Here is a 24360-nt window from a genome sequence, read left to right as displayed (position 1 = left end):
TAAAATGACTTAACTAAACCAATTCCAGAGTGCCACCAGCAAAGATCACGCAGAAGGAAACATGGGACTTTCAATGTTCTCTTCTGGAAGAACAGATAGGTCCTCAAAGCATGAGAGTTCAAACAGGGGCCATTTAACAGGTAGATTATCCAGAGGCCACCGCGTCCGGCCAAGAAAACCTATTTTTAAAAGTCTCTCAGGTATTTTCCAAGGTTTCTGAATTATCTGTGGGAAGCTCTGACTTTCTTGTATAGGGTTTAACATATGTGTCCACCATTAAATCCAGGTCGTGTTTTATATCAAAATTTATGTTAAGCAAAGCCAAGTTACTTGATCTTTAGCCTGTCAAAGTGTTCCCCAAATAGGCTTTAAGACGCTTTCATTCATTTTCATACCTATTTTTCCTCCTGTGTTTCCATTTGATTCTCCAAAAACGAAGCTCCGCTGAGAACGTGTCAGGATTGGGTAAGTCACTACTATACAGGTCAGCATGGTGTTCCTCCAACGTATTGAATTTGAGTTGTCACATGACTGAGGGTACCAGAAATAAGCATTTAAGAGCTTTAAGGTGCTTTTCTGAGAATATATCTTTAAGTTCCTGAATAATGTGCTCCACTGTTGGGACACTTAGGGTTTCTTTATAGTAACTCTCAGAGCTTAGCTGAGATTCCAAGTACCCTGGTGAGCTCTGCGGAATTTCCCAGGGAGTTTCATTTGAATATCAAGTTTGGTTGCCAAATTTGTGGCTTCCTCAAACCAAAATTCATGATAAACTTCAATATTTTCCATCACTTGTTGAGTGAATGCAATACTGCAGTCAAGCCACCAGCTGCAAAGAAGACATCAGAAGTTTGCCCCTGGAGGTTTTTCCCAAAGGCTCTTGTAAAAAATAGGACATTTTTAGGAACAACAATAGTAACAATGAAATCAAAATCTGTTACTGCACTACAGAGTACAAATGGTCGGCCAGCTATACAGTTATTCCATCTAATATTTGTGTCACTATTTATACCATCTAAACCTAAAACAAGTGCTTGCAGGAGTTCCACTAAAATTTCAAAAGCATCATGCCTGCCTGTCCACTGATAATGGCAGATTTCCTTCAGTTCTTTACCCCTTTCTTTACTGTTCTGGAAAAAAAGAAAAAAAAAACAGAAATTACACTGTCAAGTTCTAAAAGTAATTGTGGTGATCAATGAAAAAAACACACTTCCTCAATTGTTCCTAATGCAACGGATACTCCCATAACAGGTACTGATTTTGCCAACCACATATTTGGCACAGGAAGCGCAGATTGTGTAGATAGCTTGGGGATATTTCTCTAATAGTCTGGAAGCAACAATTTTCATTTTGGAAGAAAATCCACTAGACACAATGTAAGCCTGGTTACGACAATACTTCATATTTAATCCCCACTTCTCAGTTACCATAGTGTGAAATTTCACAGCCAAAATTTCTGCTTCAGCTTCATAAGGCAGGAAGCCTACAAATTCCTCTCTTAGGTTATGAGATTCATCAACAAACCTCACCAACACAGGTAGGTGCTCTTACCCTGCTATGTCCACTACGTCGTCAACGATCATGGAAAATAAGTGTGAATCTCTCACTTCTCTGAGAGTTTCTTCTCGAATACAGCTCTCACAGATCTCTGGAACTGCCTCTGCTGTGTTTTGGAACAAAACAACGTTTTAACTGCTGTTGTCTCAAACTGCTTTCTCAGAACCTCTTCACCAGAATTTATCCGGCACTCCAGCAGCGCTTGAAAGTTATCTGGAGTAAAGAGACCTTCTGGGATTTTATCAACCTCATGTCCATTCAGAAGTATGTTTTGTTTTCCCATCAGAATCAACACTTCAAATAGAGATTTTAGGTATTCTTTGTTTTCCTTCTCTTCAAGGGTTAGAGGTAAAATGTCCTCATCTTGCCCTTCACCCCCTTCTTCACTGGGGTTCTGAGCATTGCTATTGTTGGTTTCTTTATGTTTTTGTTCCTGCTCAGAAGTTTCATCAATTTTTTTCTGTTTCAGTGTCCTGATTTCGTCTTCACTCAGTTATTTGTTTTCTGTGTCTACTATGTGGGTTGTTCAAATGACTGGTAAGATCGAATATTGTTGGTATTGCATTATCTCAAAGAACTGTCCTATAAGGACTCCTTCTACAGATCATAGAGGTCGCAAAATATTTGGCACACCATCGATAATGTTTATTTAGCTGATCAGGTGTTTTATCTTCTAAGTCTGCACTCCTACAATTCTCCACCCACTTCTGGCATCTGGCATCTGGCCGGGTCCCGCCGGAACCTGAAGAAGACCCGGTCGGACTGTGTGCTCCTCCGCGCGCAGTTGAGGGCAGCGCCCAAGTTCGGCATCGTAGCCCGCCGGTGGGTCGGCCCAGGGTGGGCCCAGCCCTCCCATCCCTGCCTCCTCAGGGCACTCCGCCCGCCCTTCGGTGCCGGGGAGGGGAGCCAGGCGGGTCGGCTCCTCTGGACCCACGCGCGGGGGAGGGGCGGCAGGAGAGAAGCCTACTTTCATGGTTTTTAACGAATAAGTGCTATTGTAACTTTCCCTGTCCTTTGAGATGATACTACGAATAATACACAAAGATTGTTTGTATACAAAATAGAAATGTTGCTTCAGCGCAGACCAGATATTATCATCTCTCAAATCATCTTTTCTTGATTCTTCCAGAAGAAAACAGAAGTTTTCACAGACACACTGAGCTTGGGCCGTATAAACCTGTAAACATTGAAAATACCTAGATTCCCATTTCCTTGAATAAATACAAGATAAGGAGCGGCAGGCTCAGTCATCTATTTTAGAGTGGCTCACCATGATTCTGGATCAGACCTCACTGCATCAAAATATTTATTGATTATTCTTATTTGTGCTTTTTCTCATCTAATGTAAGCTATAGTGAAGGTAGGAGGAGTAGAGAGCCCAAACCACATCTGTCAGTAAGAACTAGCAGCCATGATTCTGCAACTTTTGTTACAAAATCCCACATGTGAATTTACTTAAATCCTCTCTCTCTCTTACTGTGTCTCTGTTTTGATTTCATACGGTAGTCAGGGTTTTGTTTTTTCCAGAGCACCTCCCAAATGAAGCATATTGAGGATATCTATTTGTGATCCCCCCTTCCGCTCTTTCTCCCTGTCTCTCTCTCTCTCTTTGTTTTAAATATGGGAACACATATGAGGATATACCTACCTCTGTGGGATTGGTTTATCACACTGGAATATGGAAAAAAAATTCTTCCAGCTTGTTGTTTCATTAAAGCTGCTAGGATGGTTCATTTTAAGATGCTATCTTTAAAAACTTGGGGAAAAGGTTAAAATAGGAGTTAAAATTGGATTACTTAAGAGCCAGAGTATTTCTGAAAGGACAACATTAGTCAACTAACAATGGGGAAGAGGTAAAATAAAGAGGGGAAGAGTGATAATATCTACTGGATTTCACAAAAAGAGAGTCATCCATGACGTTAGTGGACCCTTTAGTGCGAAATGAGTAGATTATGCACCGGGAAGCGACGCAGGTTGATACAATGAGCACAGACACGTATTTCAGTAACTGAGTTATGGTGAGAGCATGAGCTCTGGGAGACATATGGTTGAAGAACTTTTTAAAGATAAAAGTGTCTTGAAAATATTTAAAAGCCAATGGAATAGAACCAGTAGAGAGGGAGCAGTTGAAGTTTCAGGAACGAAACAGGAGTAAGGATGGTAACCTGTGAAGTGGTAGATGGACTGGTCTTGGGCAAAAAGAGAGACATCCAGTCAGTAAAAGGATGGTTTATTTCATGTAACATAATGACCTTCAGTTCTGTCCATGTCGTTGCAAATGACTGAATCTCATTCCTTTTTATGGATGAATAGTACTCCATTGTGTATAAGTGCAACATTTTATTTAACCATTCATCTATTGATGGACACAGGTTGCTTCCAAATCTTGGCCATTGTGAATAGCAATGCAATATACATGAGAGTGCAGATATCACTTAGATAGAGGATATATTTTTAACTCAGATATTTGGGAGAAATTATTAATTCTTAATACTCTTCATTATTCCCCAATGTTATAATATGAAAGGAATAAGGAGCAAACACCACCACACACGAAGAACTTCAAAGAATACTAAACACAGAAAAAGTAATGGTTGCTAAATATTACTACGTGACAAGCAATCACCTAAGATTCTTTGGAGAGAAGTTCCTTCTAAGGGAATTTGCAGGATGCATCTCCAGTGATAGAGAGCAAAGGGGAATCTTTGGATAGATTGGTTGGAAAATTCAGATGGCATCTCATTCTCTAGCTGGATTCTTTCTAAGCTTCACAAACTATTTGGATCATCCAAGGCTATTTCAAGAATGAAGCGTGATGGTCTTTGAGAGAACCTAATAAATCCATGGAGTTTGGAGAGCAGACGGTCTAGGTATGTGGCTCTCACGTGGAACAGTCTGAATTGGGGGGGCCAAGAGAGAAAGGTTTTGTAGGGTCTACCTCCAAGACAGAGGCCTGAAAAATTGAAGGTTGCCCTGCAAAGTAAGGTAGAGAGAATATCACCTATGACAGAGAATGGTAATGTAGAAGTCCTCACAGCCTTTGGATGTGTATCTCAGAGATAATCCAAAAAGAGCCTGCATCAAAGAAAGAGCAGCATTTGGGCATCTGCCCTACAGAAGGCCCCAGCAGCCAGATAACAGCAGCTTCCGTCAAACAGCAGTCATTTTCCTCCCACTGACCTCCAAAATTATTTTCTGATCAGTTCTCTTTGAATTCAGCCTGTTTAACCAACTGCTTTCTTCTTAATTTGCAGTAGTTTCTTGGATGGTCTCCTCATCCCCAGTCTAGCAGCTCTTTATGCAACATTTTCATTGCTGTCAATATTTTTTTAGAAAATATTGCCTCCAGGTGAGGCACGGTGACTCATGTCTGTAATCCCAGCATGTTGAGAGGCCAAGGGGGGCAGGAGTTGAACCCAGGAGTTCGAGACCAGCCTGGGAAACATGGTAACAATGCATCTGTACAAAAATTCAAAGAAAATTAGCCAGGCCTGTAGTCTCAGCTACTCGGGATGCTGAGGTGGGAGAATCCCTGAGGTCAGAATGTCGAGGCTGCAGTAAGCCATGATCACACCACTGCGCTTCAGCCTGGGTGACAAAAGTGAGACTCCATCTCAAAAACAAAAACAAAAACAAACAAACAAAAAAACCCAGAAAAGAAAATATTGCTTACTTGCTCAGATACCTGGCCTCTCCCAATTAAGACTGAACTCTTCAGTATTCATATATGGTTTTCAATAATCTTTTCCTTTCATTCATTTTACAACCAAAAAGCATTTTGAATAGTATTAGGAGCCACTTTGAAAGGGAACATTTTAAAGGATCTTTAGGAATACACTTCGTTCCACCAAAGTTCTGTGACCATGCAATTTTATTCCCCAAACTGGCCATGGATGTCACAACTCTCTATCTATGTCAGTCTCTCAGTCTGAAGTGTTTCCATACCCCTGATCAAAATCCAACCCACCCTTCAAAGCTCAGCTCAAATATCACCTCTTCTTAAAATTGTTACCTGATTTCCACAGTTGGAATCAGTTAGTCCTTACCCTGCATTCCCTTGACCTTTTCTGTATTCTTTTGGTTTTGATCTTATTTCATTCTGTTTTATGTTATAGCTGTGCAGCATGGGCATCAGACAAAGCCCAAAATGTACATCCACTGTAAATTTCCAACATATCAAGGAATAAAAACAAGAACTTGGAAGATTCTAGTGGCATGCAAACTCAAAAAGCCCACTTGAGAGAAGTTTCTGAGACCCTTGAACAAATACAGGGTCAAACAAACCTCCCACTCTGTAGGGAGTGAGGTCTTGAGATGGACCTGAGTGAGCAGTGTGGAAGAACTAGGACTGTACTAGGGCACTAGCAGAAGTATGTCAGGAATGAACTCAAGGAATCAAACAATAGTGAAAATACCAGCACCCAACAATGGCTTTAGAAGCCTCGGGTGAAGAATGTTTAAAAACTGAGCCTAATAAAGTGTTTTTATCTCTGGAAAATTGCAAGGGATACTATTTGGGAGCTGGTTAGGAGTTACTTCATTGGAGACAAGAAGGCTATTTCTTACCTAAGCTGAAGATGAAAGTGATGGAAAAGAGAAAGTATTGACAAGCATGAGAATATGGGCATGATACCAAAGAGAAGATGAGAAATCCAAGTCATAGCAGTCAGCCTGTATGAGTGTCGTGAGGGACCGAGCGATAAAGTGTGTGGAGTCAGTGTGTGTACAGGCAGAGGAAGTGGGACCAACAGGGCAGCTGTGACCGTGATGTTGTGGTGTCAGCAGCAGGGCCCTCAGATGAATTAGAGAATTCAGAACTACAGAAACAACCACATGTGGCTTCAGTGAGGACATTCTAAAAGTCACAAGAAGCATTCATAAACCACTCCACCCAGGCAAGGGATTTGAATTTGAGTTTTAGCTACGGCTCACTCCTGTATCACAGCAAAGAAGAAACTGTACAGAAAAGGTTACAGTTGTAGACACTTAATAAATATCAATTGAATAAATAATAAACATATTGTCATTTTCTGCTGGAAATTCTATGACCAGTTCTTGGAAAGCAGCATATCCAGCAATTCTCATTTTCTCACTATATCCTTAATTTTCCATATAGTGACCATCTACATTTTTGTCCGCTGAACATGTCTCCTTCTCCTTCCTCTAGTAAATGCAACTCCCTTCTTTTGGGGAACTGGTTCTTCCCTGCTCCAACTATTTGAAGCCAGTGAGGCTGCCAGTTGTAGACACATGAACAAGCCCCACAACCTCAACAGTAGCCTGTTGTGTTAGCATCAGGGATTGGCGTCAAGGATAGAAATAAGACTCAGATGTGGTTAATCAGAACTATTCCATAGGAATATTATATACAGAATAAGGCAGAGAGAAGCCCTGTCTTTGCTCAGAGTCATGAAGTTGTCATGTTTACAACCTCGGAGCTGCTGCTACCCGTCGTGTTCTCCATGATGTGGGGGAAACCTGTTTGAAGGAGGGGAGAATGAAGGCCAGCAAGGACAATATTAGGGGTGTGTGTGTGTGTGTGTGTGTGTGAGAGAGAGAGAGAGAGAGAGAGAGAGAGCGCACAAGAGAGGGAAAAGGGAGGGAGAAAGAGAGAAAGAAAATAAAAGTTTTATTAGGAAAGTAGTAACTTGAATATTATTTTTCTGTTTATATTCTTTTTATTAACATTTTCATGCAGTTTAAACAAAAAAATTTTTTTAAATAAAAAGAAAACACAGGCCGGGCGCGGTGGCTCAAGCCTGTAATCCCAGCACTTTAGGAGGCCGAGACGGGCGGATCACGAGGTCAGGAGATCGAGACCATCCTGGCTAACACAGTGAAACCCCATCTCTACTAAAAAAAATACAAAAAACTAGCCGGGTGTGGTGGTGGGCGCCTGTAGTCCCAGCTACTCAGGAGGCTGAGGCTGGAGAATGGCGTCAACCCGGGAGGCGGAGCTTGCAGTGAGCTGAGATCCGGCCACTGCACTCCAGCCTGGGCGACAGAGCAAGACTCCGTCCCCCCAAAAAAAAAGAAAAGAAAAAGAAAACACAAAGATACATATTAAAGCACATATTGGTAAGACACATGTGAAAGTTTATCATCAATTAGCTGATCCAGCCTCACCAGGCTTGCCTATTTTAGACTGTTTATTTCCACTCTATCACCATGTGTGACACTAATAAAGATTCTAGCTTCATAGCCCATATGCTAGCTGACTTGTTTTCTGTAACATGCTGGAGTCCCACTGTAAATATTTAAAACATGTCAAGCTCATTATCTGCAAAAGAGATTGTGGGCAAGAATACAGCTTTAAAACTCTCTTAAAACATTAGAGTGGGATAACAGAGTCATCATAAAACCATAAAGCCTTGTAAAATTCATGCTGACTTTTTCTTATTTTAGATTTGGCATTTTTTAATATCTTTCTTTGTGTTTCTTATTTCTGACTAGATAGTCCTGCTTAATATTTCTAAAGCAGATCATCACACTGATTCTTAAAAATCAATAAAACTTAAAGCAGAGGAGGAAGAAAAGCCAAAAACCTTGGGATGAAAACTAGGCAAGGAATATAATGTTGAAGAAAAGTAAATCAAAATTGTCTTGAACCACCAATAGATTTAAAAGTTGAATTATTCAGGGCAGCACGTTTTCTGTTTTCCAGCTCTATGCTGCAAGAATTGGAAACAGGAAACAGAGGCATTGTTATATATTTTTCACTGCCAGCATTTTGCTGCCACCACAAAGCACCCCAGGCTCTGTCCCTATTGCTAGTGGGCAAGAACCTCGCATAGAAAATAACAAGCAGAATCCCTGGTCTGTTTTTAAGTGATAAAGACACACCTTTAGACTTCTACAAAGAAACTTCTCCATCCAAACTTTCCCTAATTAATTTGTCTAATAATGTTATCAGGTAAGGTTTGCTTTCATCATTTTTTTCAGAGTTAAGACACAGCTAATAACAAAAAGATTGGATGTAAGAAAGCGGAGAGTTTTTGGAAAATTCAGGCAATTCCCATAATTTCTCTCCAATTTGTGATATTTAAGTTGACATTCTCCACAATTACCCTAAAATCATGTAAATGATAGACGATCTCTAATTTTATTACAAAATTTCATGCCTCCTAACTTCATAGTTTTTTAAATAATTGGGACTGCCACAAAACACTGAATTCGGTTTGATTTTTCTTTACCCTTTTTCAAACAAACTCTATTTTTTTCTCTTTGAAATTTTCTACCCTTCATTTCATCAGGATGATCCATGTGATTTTTTTTTTCTTACATGTAGGCAGGACCAGTCTGTCTGTAGTCTGAGAAGCCCTAAAGAGACGCCTTGCCCACAATATTTTTTTTCCTCTCCCAAGACTACTTTGTATTAAATCCCACATCTCTAGAAAGCTTCAGTTAAACTTCAGGGAAATAAGTACCTGGGAGGAAGAAGAGAAGTTGGAGAGGGCCAGTCACTTCCCTGGGAAGGGAAAGCCCAAAAAGAGAGCATCATAGCAACAAGCAAAGGAGACACTGAAAAGCTTTAGTGTCAAAAATGAGGTGAGAGTTTTCTTCAGATTTCAGTGATGTAGCACATGGGAGTGCACTGCCACAAAGCTTGGCATGACAAGCTTTATTACAAATGTTTCTGTCTTTCCTCCCTCCTTCCCGGTTCTCCACATAACAGAGAACGAGACTGATGTAGGATGCCACTTAAGACCCCCCAAAACACACACGTCCACATTTCCAACACTAATTTGGATGTAATCTAACTCGGTGCTATGCTTGCAGCAGACTTGTTCTAGACAATACATGTCTAATGAAATAAGTTTGGAAAGACTAAAAGTTCCCGCTATATCTCTCAGCTAAAATTACATACAGATGCTGCTCAGTGCTTGTATTAGCTTGTAACTGTGAACAAATTATAAGGTTTTAAGATCACAGAAAAGTTTTTGAAGTTGAAAATAACCACCATTACAGACAAAATAACCTGTCACTTCTTTTCGAGTTCAAGGAAATAAAATGTTGGTAAGAAAACAAAACATTCTGGCTTTGTGCCAGAACATAGCATTACATTCTCTCACACGCTTCTAAAGTGCTGAAGTGTCAGCAAGTGGCTGTTTGTTTAAACCCATGTCCCTTAAAAATATTTAAGGTCATTTTAATTGACAATACGGAGTGTCTGGTATATATGCAATTATGTGTTAACTTGGTTCTAAAGGTAATAGTATCCAAACCTTTATTTCAACTGAATCAAACATAGTAATTGCAAAACTCATCTGCAAACTAAGAAAAGAAAAATATTTGATATGTGTAATAAAGTGACAGCTATATTACATTTTAATTCTGCAATGTGTTTATTTTCCTGTTTTTTGTCATTTGAAAAAAACAATACACGGTATTTGGAATGTATATATAACTTAAAATTTCTGTCTCCAGATACTTTATCTTGTAAAAATAAGATGTAAGTTCAGAAAATCTACATTGCATTATTATTATAATAATGTAAGGTCAGAAAAAATGAGGTCTGATAACAATTTTGAGTATCAGTTTAATCATAAAGAAGAAATAACTGATATGAAATTAAAAGGGAAATTGCTTTTGCCAACACTCTACCCAGAAAATATGCATTATAGTTCTCAAAGGGGAGAAAACCAGTTCTTTTGAGATTTCCCATCTGCAGCTGTATTCTACAGAGATTGAAAAACCATTGAAATGAATTGCCCCAAGGTTCAAGTCAAGGTTTTACTTTGAAGGGCACACCGAGGGTAAATTTTTGAACCTAATTATTATGCCACTTCAAATACACTCCTGCAGCTGATGGGTGGAACACAGCCATCTACACATAGGTTCAGCATCTTAAACATGTACGCTTCTGACCCTTCTCAGTTCCTCTTCCTCGATGCCAAGCCATGCTGGCTTTTATTTTCTTTAGTACATCTTTCCTGTTCTCAAGGAGGAAAAACTAATGCAAAAGAGACTGAATCATGGTACCAAGTCCTTGGGCATGTAGATAAGCAGATAGAATTTATCAAATATAGATTCTAAACCCTATACATTTTTTTGAATAATGAAAATCAAGAAAACAATTTGTAACATTCACCAGCAATATCGGGTCCATTACGATATGTAAAATATACCGGAAAGTTTAAAGTCCGAGGCTACCTTCTGAAGAGTGGAATTGATGTATCATACCACTTAGCATAAGAACTATAGGTTAGCTTTGCCTTTGCGTTAACAGGTATTAATGCTTTGGGGTATTTTGGAATTGTATTAATTGATTTAAAGGTCACAAGTTCCAGATCGCACTCTGCCCTCAAAACTCTGTGTAATCTTGAGTAACCCCCATGTAAGTTGCTTGTAAGTTACAAGTTACTCAAGGCGTTTCCTTATCTATAAAGTAAGGAAGTTGAGCCAAATCCATTTCTAACCCATGGGTCAAAAACCCTTTCAGAGTCATGGAGTTACTGAAAGGGATAAGGTAAATCAAATGTACAACTGAATAAATGCTACTATCACACAGGTATGTAGAATACTAGTGTCGTCAAATGTGTGCACATGCTATTGCTCTTAGTAACATATAAATTCACTTAAAAGTCTTACTGAATTCAGAACAGCATTTTGTTACTTTCATTTCCATTAACCATTCAATACTAAAATTACGTGAGAGATCTGAAAAAATGGCATTAAAGAGAGCCCCCATAGGCTACTCTACAGAACAGCTATAGAAACTTTGAAATAGAGCAGCAAATGGGTATCTTTTTGTCCTGTAGCCTGTTTTCCACCTAACTAGCCAATGAAGGCCTTCACAGAGTATAGGAGTTATGGATTCTAACCAAGAATGCTTCAGACTCCAACTTAAACTAGGAACACCAAATATCTTCAAACATTTCTATTTCTGTTTCTCAGAGTTACCTATGAAAATAGTCATGCCTATAACGATTGCAACATTTTTCTTTGAACAGAAAGTTTAAGCTACAATATTCAATGTTAGAAAATAGTTCTGAGACTTAATATAAGAAGTTTGTGGTAATTCTTCTAGAATAAAAAGCTAAAATTGAGGAGATAATACAATTCTATAGAATTTTAACCAGGAAAATAAGAAAAACTATTTTCTGTATCCATTTGGATTCTTTAGGCATGATAGGTTTTCTTTTTTTCTTTTTTCTTTTTTTTTTCTCTTGTCTTATGTTAAAATGTATCTTTCCAAAATCAGAAGTGGAATAAAGTCCTTACTGGGGACACCAACTGATCAATTATCAAGACAATTATAACAAATTTTTCTTTCCTTGGATGATACTTCCACTGTCTATACATCCTCACAATCCCTTCAATGGAGTTTTCTCAGTGTCCCACCACCCACAAATCTCAGAGCTCCCAGATTCCTCTCCTCAGCTTAGAGAATGCTGATGCTCACCTTCCATCCACGCGGATTTCTTCTAGTTCGAGTTCATGTCGTCCCAGTAGAACAACCCAGTCCTCATCCGTGACTGATTCTAGGTCACTCCCTACTCAATTCATCCTATCCTACCATCAGAGTTATTTTTCTGGAACAGTTTACTTCTATTAACAGCTGCACTCAGATTTTGTTTAAATCTTCAACTATTCCCCATTAGCTTAAAGAGAAGGTCCACCCTACTTAACATAGCCTACAAAATTTCACAACCTAGTTGTGCACCTAATTATTTAGCCTCACCTCCAGCCAACTTAGTCTTACTGTATTAGTTGAATACACCATGTTTTCTTTTGCAGTTCTTTTTCTTTCCTTCTGCTACTTACTGTGTCTAGATTATTTTCTCCCCAAAGCCTCCCCCCTCCTGTATCCCTTTTATTTAGTCTTCAAGATCCAGATATTTTCTTCCTATATTTAGCTTTCTCTTACTCCCTTCTCCAAAGCAGAATTAATTGAATCTCACATGTAACACTAACTGAACGTCTGCTGTGTCTAATAATATAACAAGACTAGTTCTTACCATCCGAGAACTTTCAGACTAATAAAGCAGACAGTCCCGTATAAAAATAAAGGCAATCGAGTTATGTCAGCTTTATGACAGAAACCAGTACAGCTGACCACAAAGAAGGAGGTGGTCAGTTCTACCAGAAAAAGAGGGAAGGGAACAAGAAAGGCCTCAAAGAGGAAATAGTAATTGAGCTGAATCTTGAAAGATCAATAGATATACAATTAGTAAATAAATAATCATCAAAAGAAGGGGGAAAGTAGAACTGGAAATACCATTTGACCCAATAATCCATTACTGACTATATACTCCAAGGATTATAAATCATTCTACTATAAAGACACATGCACATATATGTTTATTGCAGCACTGTTCACAATAGCAAAGACTTGGAACCAACTAAAATACCCATCAATGATAGACTGGATAAAGAAAATATGGCACATATACACCATGGAATATTATGCAGCCACAAAAAAGGATGAGCTCCTATCCTTTGCAGGGACACGGATGAAGCTTGAAACCATCATTCTCAGCAAACTAACACAGGAACAGAAAACCAAACACCACATGTTCTCACCCATAAGTGGGAGTTGAACAATGAGAACATATGGACACAGGGAGGAGATCATCACACACCAGGGCCTGTTAGGGGGTGAGGGGTTAGGGGAGGGAGAGCATTAAGAGAAATACCTAATGTAAATGACAGGTTGATGGGTGCAGCGAACCACCGTGGCATATGTGTACCTGTGTAACAAACCTGCATGTTCTGCACATGTATCCCAGAACTTAAACTATAACAATAATAAATAAAATAAAATAAAGAGGGAAAGTCTATTCAGTCGTTCAATTATTCATTCATCCAACATTTATTGAGTGACCATGATATTCCAGGCACTGCACTGGGTGCTGAAAACGTAAAGATAAATAAACTATATTCTTATCCAATAAAAGACAGACAATTACATAATTATATCACAATGGATACATTAGACAGCTCCCAGTAATAAGGAATCTGAACCAATTTCATTTTTGATGCTTGACTATTGACAGCTTTCATGCCCCACCCTACCCCTTTCCCTTTTGTCCCACATAAGGGAAAGATAAAAAGAAAGCCTTGGGGCTCCATTCCTTGGTGCTGGTGGAGAAGTGCAAACCATTCAAACCCAGTTCCTCTGGGAACACTCACTACAGCCCCACCCTCTCACCACAATAGAAACCAAAGCCACTGGCTTCCCTTTTCACTCAAGACATTCCAGAGCAGCCTTCATGCCTGCCCAGCTTTTTTTTAGAAAGTCTCATTATGTGAGCAATAAATATTTTCCTACCACTTGGATGGAGGGATGGAAGCATCTTCAGTCTCACAGTCTCATCATCCTAACCAATCCTGGATGCGTGTTTATTGCCCTCCACAAAGCAACCACAAAACACCCCAATGATCCCTGTCTCTTGGTATTTATGCCCTTGTATAATTCTCTCCACTTGAATGTGGGTTGAGCCTAGTAACTAGCTTCAAATAGAATACAGCAAAAGTAATGGGATGTCTTTTCCAAATGAAATGTCAAAAAGATTCTTCGTTTCTCTCTTGCTCAACTTCTATTGCTCTCTTGCTTGCTCTGATGGAAACCAGTTAGCTTTGAACAGGTCCACATCATCAGTAACTGAGGGAGACCTGTGGTCAATAGCCGGAGAGGAACTGAAGCCCTCAGTCCGTCAGCCCATGTAGAGCTGAATTCTGCCAATGACAATGTCAGGTGAGCTTTGAAGTGGATCTTTCTCCAGTTGAGCCTATATATGAGACCGTTGTTCCAACCAACACCTTTGACTGTAACCTTTCAAGAGACCCTGGATAGAGGACCCAGTTAAGCCATGCCTGGATTTCTGACCCACAGAAAGTGTGTTACAATAAGTGTTTGTTGTTTTAAGTCACTAGGTTTTGGGAGAGTTCATTAAACATCAATAGATAATTAACACGATGGAGTAGTGCAGTAGTGGTGAAAATGTACAAAAATATTGACACTTTGGGTTGATGGTTAGGGAAGGAAGGGTGGCTAACCCAGTTTGGACAGCATGGGTAAAACATGGAGGCCAAGAAGCCTGGTGAATCAATGAAATGTAGGTGCTTACAATAATTCAATGTGGCTGGACTAGAGAGACCAAGGAGAGTTTGTGGAGGGCTGAGTCTGGAGATATATACTGAAGCAGGATGTGAGAGTGCTTTATAAGACCATGCGAAGTAAGCAGTTATTAAAGAATTCCAAACAGCACAATGACATGATCATATTTCTGTAACCTGAGCCTGAGCTTTTTATTTTACCTCAGATTTGGACATGTCCAGACAGGTATTGAGGGCAGGTGGCCCAGGACCTCAGTAATCTGTTTGCCTGAGTAGTCAAGAAACTTCTTGGGAAATAGTCCATCCATAGAAAGTAAGAGTTCCAAGAACTCTTGGAGTAAGTGACAGAAGAGCAGTGATTCTAAGCTTAGGAATGCAATGTTCCTCTGATTGTTCTCCTTCCTAGTCCCCAGGGACTGATGCCTCAGCCCCACGGAGAAGGAAGTGCAATGACAAGCAAAGAAACACCTGTTCCACAAGATGCCCATGAGAACCTCAGATCCCAAGACAATATCATCAAATCAGCATTAAACATTGGACACCAACACTGATATTAGTGCCATGGCAAGAACTCCAGCAGAAGGTATTATTCTCTCTTTTCTTTGAAAGAACAAGACAGAAGAAAGAGTGGACAACAAGACCATTTCAGAGCACACATTAATTGTCACCAGCCACCCAGGCTTCTGTATTTGGATAAAAATTTGAGGGATCTAGAGCTTCCCACAGAGGGAGGGAAGATTTGGGAAAGAGAGAGACTGAGAGACAGAGAAAGAGAGAGGGAGAAACTATTTTTCATTAATAGGCTATTCTGTAGTACAGTTTAGATTTACAAAAGAATCGAACAGATAGTAAAGAGTTTCCACATGCCCACCCTCCCTGCGGTTTCCCCTGTTATTAACATCTTATATTCATATGCTAGATTTATTACAACTAATAAACCAATATTGATACATGGGTATTAACCAATGTTCATAGTTTAGTCATATTTTCTTAGTTTTCTTAGGATCCCATTCTCTTAAGACTCCATCCAGGATACCACATGACAACTAGTTGTCATATCTCCTTAGGCCCCTCTTAGAGGTAATGTTTTCTCGGGCTTTCTTTATTTTTGATGACTCTGATAGTTGTGAGGAGTACTGGCAAGATATATTGCAGAACCCTCCTCTCTTTAAATTTACCTGCTGTTTTCCCCATGATGGGTCTGGGGTTACAAGTTTTGGCAGGAGAAGTGCTATTTTGATATTGATGCTGTGTCCCCTTATTACCTCCACACTGCTTTGACCTGAGAAATATAGTGTATTACATTTGTATTTTGAAAGGATCACGATTGTGGCAAAAATATGAAGGAGCAAGAAACTAAGCAGTATGACCAACTTGAAAACTATTGCAACAATTCAGACATAAAGAGGATCTGGGCTGAGGTAACGGTGGTGTAAAAAGAATGTATGAGATAGATAAAAGATACATTAAGAACTTAAAAACCACAGAACTCTACAACCAATTGTATTGGTTGTGGATATATGAATGGGGAAATCTGTAAATGTGACTGAGAAGAAATGGTTGAAAATGTGAAAGAAGAACCAGAAAGAGCAGTGTGCCAGAGCCTAAGGAAAAGAAAGTCTCAGGAATGCTGTAGTAATTCAGACAAATGAGGACCAAGCAACCTTTGGACTGGAAATCAATATGATTATTAGTCGGCATTATTAGGAAGGGCTAGAAAGTGAATTAGATGTAAGGAAATAGAAATAGTGTGCATTAATATTTCTAAGCATTCGAATTATAAAGGAAAGGAGAATGATGAGGGTCATAGCTAGAGATATATAGAATTGAGGATTTTTAATGATATATGAGACAGGAGCAAATAAAGAAAGATTGAAAATATGGCAAAATGAAAAACTGATCTTAGAACAGATGAAAATGTGGAATCATTAATGATAATCATAGTTACACCCACTGAATATCTATCTAACTGTCTCAGGTCCTGGGGTAGGGCTTTAGTGCATAAATGACATTAACCGTAACACTCCAGGGAGGTAGGTGTGTGATTATTCCTATTTTATGGACAAAAAAGAACTAAGACATAAAGGAGTGTGAGTCAAGATTTGAACCTAAGCAGCTTAACTCCACATGGTTAATCATTGCTTTACATTGCTTCTCCAAAGCCTGGGTGGCAGCCTGAAACAGCAGAAGGGGTATCTGTGAGATGAAGGAAAATTAATGAGTGTGGGTGGCACATGGGTGGTTGCATAATAAATATTTGTAGGATGAATGGAAGAATAACAGAGTATAGTTAAAGATATGTAGCTATAGGGCCAGAAGTCAATGGAGGTCACAATTTATAGTGCTGATTACGTCACCATCGATGAATGTGTACTATGTTAGGCATGAACAATATAGCACTTTTTTTTATGTTACAATTCTGTGTTTCACCTCTGTCTCCTCATTTATCTGAATCCCACTCCCTCAGCTACGAGATTGGTTGGGGCTAACCTATCTGGCCTGATTCCTTAGGCCAGAGCTGGAAAAGACCAGGAAATGTCAGAAGCAAGTAGAAAACAAAGCTCAATGAAAACGTGAAATTCAATAAGCTGAAAATCAAAAATCCCCAAATAGATGGAAGGAGCAGAAGCAGGTTTGGAATTCAAGAGTCTGAAGCCCAGAATTTGAAATCCTGGGAGTCAAGCGCCAGGAGAGGGCTGGAAAAAATGATCTCAACAGATTACACCTTCTGAGTTTTATTTTTATCTGTCAGTCATGGTGATGAATGGCCAAAGTGGCTATTTTAAAAGGTTGCAAGGGGTCAGATACCTCCAGGAAGCAAACATCCTGGGGGAATGGGCTATGTCTTTATTGTTAACCTGTAATTATGTCCCTAGTATCTGACACAGTGCCTGGCATAGGGAATGTGCTTAAAAAAAAAAAAAAGACTGAATAGAATGGACTAATCAACTATGGGTTTGAGTTAAATGTTTTGGGGGAGTTATTAATAACTATTTTGAGTTATAAGATATCTGAATTTGAACTTGATGATCTGAACTTGATAATGCAAATTTAAGCTACAATGTCACTTGAATTTGCATCTTACAGAACATCCCTGGCTTATCATTGGATGTTGATGACACATGTAATCTATAATCCTACTTAAGATGATAAATAATTACCCTTCAAAGGGAGCAATAAATAGAACCATAACTCATAAATTTATTAATCCTTCTTTCTAATTGCAGACAGCCACAGTGTTCCAAAACATTTTTACCAAATACATAACCAACCCACATGCATCTATCTGGTCTTCAGGCTTTGCCAAGCATATCAGTTAGTATTTGATCAGTGAAGTAGAAACACTGTAATTGCTATGTGATGAAGGATTTATTATAGATATTAAGCCTTAGGAAATTTTGGGAACTGATAAAGAAGTCTATGGAAACATATCATCTCTGCCTCTGGTGATGGGCCTGAAGTCACTGCAAGACAATAGGACTGACAGTCTGGATGTGAACTGAAGTTGTCTAAGGACAAACTAGAACCCACAACAATAAGAAACTATCTCTCACTGTTTCTAATCTTGAGATGCAGTTGACATGCAGAAGGGATTCATTCATTTCTCCATGGAGCTGCACATGTGCATGGCTCAGGACCCCAAGAAGCTGCAGGAAGACATTAGGGAAGCAGGAGAAGCTGCAGGCCAGCTACAGCCCTGCACCAAAAAATTGGGCCAGTAGATCAGCAATGAGGTGCACAAGCTTCAATCATGCCTGGCACCCCGATGGACTTTCAAAGCGTAGTTGCTACTGCTTTCCTTCTGCCTCCCAAATATTACAAAAATCTCTGTTGAGGTAAATTCTAATCTGGAACCATACAGTAAAGGGATTCTGGGAAAAGTTGCTGCTTCAATTTGACTGAGCAGACACAATATAAAACCACCATACTAAACCATGTCTATATGCTCTGCAAATTTTTGTTGGCCCCTCAATCAGGACCAATCCCACTCCAGGTGCTTTACAGACTACTTCCCTTTGTCTCCCAAGATTTTTGTCAGGTTGCTTACACACATCATCCTATTTCTACTCGAGGGTGGGCACAGCTAAGTCTCTGCTGAAATGTTTGATAGCCTGGAGTAATGCAAGTATGACATAGCTCTAGAACTGGCTAAGGCCAACGGACCTCCTTTTACTTCCACCCATCAAAAGGAAACTCTAGACATCAGTGTCCCTTGAGCTCCCATATCAACCACCCATAGGACTAGAGAAAAGAGGGAGATTTCAAATTCTGAGCACCACACCCCAGTTTCCGTATCTGCTTCTGCCTCATTTCCTTCCAAGCCTTTCCTCCATGGGGCATGACAACTCAAAGAACGTACTTTCTTTCCTTCAGGGAGAAAACACTCTCCTGCACCTATCAAGTGTGGTTTGGCTCGCATGGCCCAGGAAAAGGAAAAAACAATGCTAACTCAATAAATTTCCTAAATTAATCTTAAATAACACCCTTTGTGGGATGCCAAAGTGATGTTAAGTTAGTGTGTGAAATGTGAGCTGGCTCCTTTTTTAGCCTTTCTTGACACAAGATGAAGAAATCATGTCTGCATTTCTTTTCTGCTGTGATGTAGTCTTGTGACTAGCTAATAACAAAGTCTGAGCAAAGAAAACTCTTCCTCATGTACGTAAACGCATACCTTTCAAGAATACTAATGCTCTTGGGCATTTGGCAGCTTAAGACCAGACTCGATAAGAGAGAGGGGAGAATTCTCTGTCTCCAGCATGGAATGGTCCTCCTAAAAATGGACAAAATATTTTTATTAAATAGAAGCTTTAACATCTCATATGAAACATTGCCTATCGAGTTCATGGTTGTTTTATTGTTTTCTCCAAGAATAATGGATGGATATTTGTCTTGTATTTGTATGACTAAAGCACTGCATCCAGTAATTCCCACAACCTCCACCACCAAATCAAAGTCTGTTCCAAGGTAAACTGACATCTCTACCTCTAGAAGCAGAAAACTGTTGGCAACTTTTAAAGATTCTTCTCTAATTAAAAAAATTTAAAGACTCAACCAGCCATGCTATTGCCTATCTAATGCACCTCCCCACAGAGACTCTTTCACATCTCTGATCCTCAGTTTGTGAAATGGGGATGATACCTTCCTTGAAGAGGTATTATAAGAAATAAATGGCCGGGCGCGGTGGCTCAAGCCTGTAATCCCAGCACTTTGGGAGGCCGAGACGGGCGGATCACGAGGTCAGGAGTTCGAGACCATCCTGGCTAACACGGTGAAACGCCGTCTCTACTAAAAAATACAAAAAACTAGCCGGGCGAGGTGGTGGGCGCCTGTAGTCCCGGCTACTCGGGAGGCTGAGGCAGGAGAATGGCGTAAAAACCCGGGAGGCGGAGTTGCAGTGAGCTGAGATCCGGCCACTGCACTCCACCCTGGGCGACATAGCGAGACTCCGTCTCAAAAAAAAAAAAAAAAAAAAAAAGAAATAAATGAGATTTGGTATAATATTTTATGACACAAACAACATATAGTAAGTACTTGTCTTAGTCTATTTACGCAGCTATCAGAAAATGCCATAAAGTGAGTAGTTTATAAACAATAGAAATTTATTTTTCACAGTTCTAGAGGCTGGAAAGTCCTCAATCAAAGTACTGGCCGTTCGATGTCTGGTGAGGGTCCACTTTCTGGTTCAGAGATGGCTCCTTCTACTTGTGTCCTCACATGGTGGAAGGGAGAAGACAGGTCTCTGGCTTCTTTTACAAGGGCACTAATCTCATTCACGAGGGCTCTGCCCTCATGGTCTAATCACCTCCTAAAAGGTCACAGGTCATAATACCATAACCATGGGGTTAGGATTTCCCGGTAGGAATTTAGGGAAGACACAAACATTCAAACTACAGCAGTACTCAATAGAATAGAAGCTATTGTTATTCCATATTACATATAATATTCATTTCAGACATGTATGTGTACAAACATATGGATGTATGTGTGTATGAATGCACTTCCTCGTATATTATCTATTACATATATCAGAGAAAAATAATTTTTATTTCCATATTGTGCACATATGTGAAAGAGAAAGAAACCCATCTGTATTAGGAGAAGGACATGGAATGAAAGAGAGCAGTACTGGGTGAGGAAAAGTTTAGTGAAATGAAACAGAAACTCTCTATCAATTAACTGTAGTGAAATCTCACTTATGTTCCAGCTTAGACATACCACCAGATACGCTTGAAGAGTTTATTTGATGTCAAGTCTACTGAAATCCACTGCCCTTGATTTTTATTCTTACTCGCCATAGAAATAATACTAAAACTTTTGAGGACAGTGAGTTATGACAAATCTCCAGGGTTTCTCGTAAGAACAGGTGGTGTACTGTCCAATTTTTCACCTCATTTTTCACTTATGCTAAATCACAGCATGTGTTTTTTATACTTAAATATGCAAAGTTGGAACAATGTTACTTTTTTCTGTCATTTCATATTCCTCAAATATTTTTCATTGTCTTCCAAAATAAGGCTATTTAAATTATATGCAGGGGGGAGGAATCTCTCCATTTATCATGCTTTTCTCACTTAGCAAATAATAAATAATTTGACTCATATCTAATGAATTCTCCCATGTGCCCACTGCTCTCTGAGTAGTTATTGAGATCCTTCTGTGTACCAGTCATTTTTCTAGACCCTGGAGAAGCAGGAAGAGGTATCAGTTTCTGACTCTAATAGATTATTAAGTTTACTACCAGGATATTCAATAACTATACAGTGTGACCAAAGATAAATACAAAATACTATGTGATGAGAAAGAAAGAAAGAAATATTCTGTAGGGGATAAAGGGAAAGTTTAAAAATGCGTTACCACTGAGGTAATATTTTAACTGGTTATTGTTAGATAAATAGCAGCGGCTTAGACAGAAATTATAGAAAAGGGTTTTAAGCAGAGGAAATAGCCTAAGCAGTGGTGGGGAGAACTGAAAGACCATTTGGCTTCGTGGGTTAAGGGAAGTGATGCTCCAAGAAGGGAGTTTTTCAAATCAGAGGGAAACAAACACAGCAGAGAAATTTAGAAAGGCAGTCTAGGATGCAAGTGGAAGAATTTGGACCTTGTCCTATCAGCACAGAACCCTTCATAGATTTATTTTCAAAATATCGACTTAGCTCAAATATTCAAAAAGTGAAAAATCAAATAAAATGGTATGGAATTGTTATTTTTCTGTGTATTTCTTCCTCAATTTTAACCTGGGCATTATCTTTTACTAGGTTTCCATATATTTAAAAGGTCTGCTGATGGACTGTGTAACAAAGCCTCAACATGAAGAAATTTTCAATAATGCAAGTCTGGGAATAAATTCAGAATAGAACGCACCTTTCAGTTTTTATTTTAAGGTTCTCTATCACTTTACATTGTGAGAAGATTTGGTGGATGACCTAAAATATTGAGGAGTCTTTCTCTTCTAACTTACCTGTCAGTAGTGACTGTAAATTATTTGTAAGACAATGTTTTTAGTAATCCATTAACATATAAGAACAATATATTCCTTGGTCGAGAGGAAAGAATATGCATAAGAAGTGTAGAATAACAAAGTAGGGATTTTAAAGATGCCTGAGACTGACTTATCAGCTTTGATGCAATGTCTTTGAAAAAATAACAAGTAATTCCAAGTAAAATTTAAAACAATCCCAGAAGCTAACACTCTCCCTCTGAAAAGAAGCTAAAACATTGATAGAAAGAATGCAAAACTGAAATAGACTTATTTTTCAGTGTCACCAAACTAGGGAGGAAGAGCAGGCCGAAGATATAATAAATTTTTAAAACTTCAATTTCAGAATTTCCAACAGTCATCTGTCATTAACTTTAATTCTATAGAAAAAAGTTAAATACATTTCAAATTGCAGCCATTTACATCCATTGACTCATATAAATTGATATAGGTATGTTTTACACAGTTGTTATTAGACTGTACATTTATTTTTTATTCTCTATTTCTCTGAATACATATTTTATGCACAATAATTTCTAATTACTGCAATATATTCTAATTAGGATTTCTAGTTGGCTCGACAATGTAGGTAAGAAGGAATTTCTACCATCTCCAAATAAAAAATTACTACAATTCATAATCGACTGGCATGTGAAAGCAAAGTAGGCCAGGAATTAGGAGGCCATCTTTTTTTATTTTTATTTTTTTTTATACTTTAAGTTCTAGGGTACATGTGCACAAGGTGCAGGTTTGTTACATATGTATACATGTGCCATGTTGATATGCTGCACCCATTAACTCATCATTTACATTAGGTATATCTCCTAATGCTATCCCTCCCCCCTCACCCCTCCCCACAATAGGACCCGGTGTGTGATGTTCCCCTTCCTTCTCATTGTTCAATTCCCACCTATGAATGAGAACATGCAGTATTTGGTTTTCTGTTCTTGCAATAGTTTGCTGAGAATGATGGTTTCCAGCTACATCCATGTCCCTACAAAGGACAGGAACTCATCCTTTTTTATGGCTGCATAGTATTCCATGGTGTATATGTGCCACATTTTCTTAATCCAGTCTGTCACTGATGGACATTTGGGTTGATTCCAAGTCTTTGCTATTGTGAATAGTGCTGCAATAAACATACGTGTGCATGTGTCTTTATAGTAGCATGATTTATAATCCTTTGGGTATATACCCAGTAATGGGATGTCTGGGTCAAATGGTATTTCTAGTTCTAGATCCTTGAGGAATCGCCACACTGTTTTCCACAATGGTTGAAATAGTTTACAGTCCCACCAACAGTGTAAAAGTGTTCCTATTTCTCCACATCCTCTCCAGCACCTGTTGTTTCCTGACTTTTTAATGCTTGCCATTCTAACTGGTGTGAGATGGTATCTCATTGTGGTTTTGATTTGCATTTCTCTGATGGCGAGTGATGATGAGCATTTTTTCATCAGTCTGTTGGCTGTATGAATGTCTTCTTTTGAGAAGTGTCTGTCTATATGCTTTGCCCACTTTTTGATGGGGTTGTTTGTTTTTTTCTTGTAAATTTGATTGAGTTCTTTATAGGTTCTGGATATTAGCCCTTTGTCAGATAAATAGATTGCAAAAATTTTCTCCCATTCTGTAGGCTGCCTGTTCACTCTGATGGTAGTTTCCTTTGCTGTGCAGAAGCTCTTCAGTTTAATTAGATCCCATTTGTCAATTTTGGATATTCTTACCGTTGCTTTTGATGTTTTAGACCTGAAGTCCTTGCCCATGCCTATGTCCTGAATGGTATATTACCTAGGTTTTCTTCTAGGGTTTTCATTTAAGTCTCTAATCCATCTTGAATTAATTTTCGTATAAGGAGTAAGGAAAGGATCCAGTTTCAGCTTTCTACTTATGGCTAGCCAATTTTCCCAGCACCATTTCTTAAATAGGGAATCCTTTCCCCATTTCTTGTTTCTCTCAGGTTTGTCAAAGATCAGATGGTTGTAGATGTGTGGTATTATTTCTGAGGGCTCTGTTCTGTTCCATTGGTCTGTATCTCTGTTTTGGTACCAGTACCATGATGTTTTGGTTACTGTAGCCTTGTAGTATAGTTTCAAGTCAGGTAGCGTGATGCCTCTAGCTTTGTTCTTTTGGCTTAGGATTGTCTTGGCAATGTGGGGTCTTTTTTAGTTCCATATGAACTTTAAAGCAGTTTTTTCCAATTCCGTGAAGAAACTCATTGGTAGCTTAATGGGGATGGCATTGAATCTATAAATAACCTTGGGCAGTAT

At 39.0% G+C, this 24360-nt stretch overlaps 1 pseudogene; it reads right to left on the bottom strand.

The window, feature by feature from the left end:
- Nucleotides 1-196: 196 nt before the first annotated feature.
- Nucleotides 197-2367, bottom strand: LOC105470110 (52 kDa repressor of the inhibitor of the protein kinase pseudogene; annotated as a pseudogene).
- Nucleotides 2368-24360: the final 21993 nt, after the last annotated feature.

This window comes from Macaca nemestrina, chromosome 10 (assembly GCF_043159975.1).
Source record: "Macaca nemestrina isolate mMacNem1 chromosome 10, mMacNem.hap1, whole genome shotgun sequence".
NCBI lineage: Eukaryota > Metazoa > Chordata > Mammalia > Primates > Cercopithecidae > Macaca > Macaca nemestrina.
This window is presented reverse-complemented; position numbering and strand designations above follow the sequence as displayed.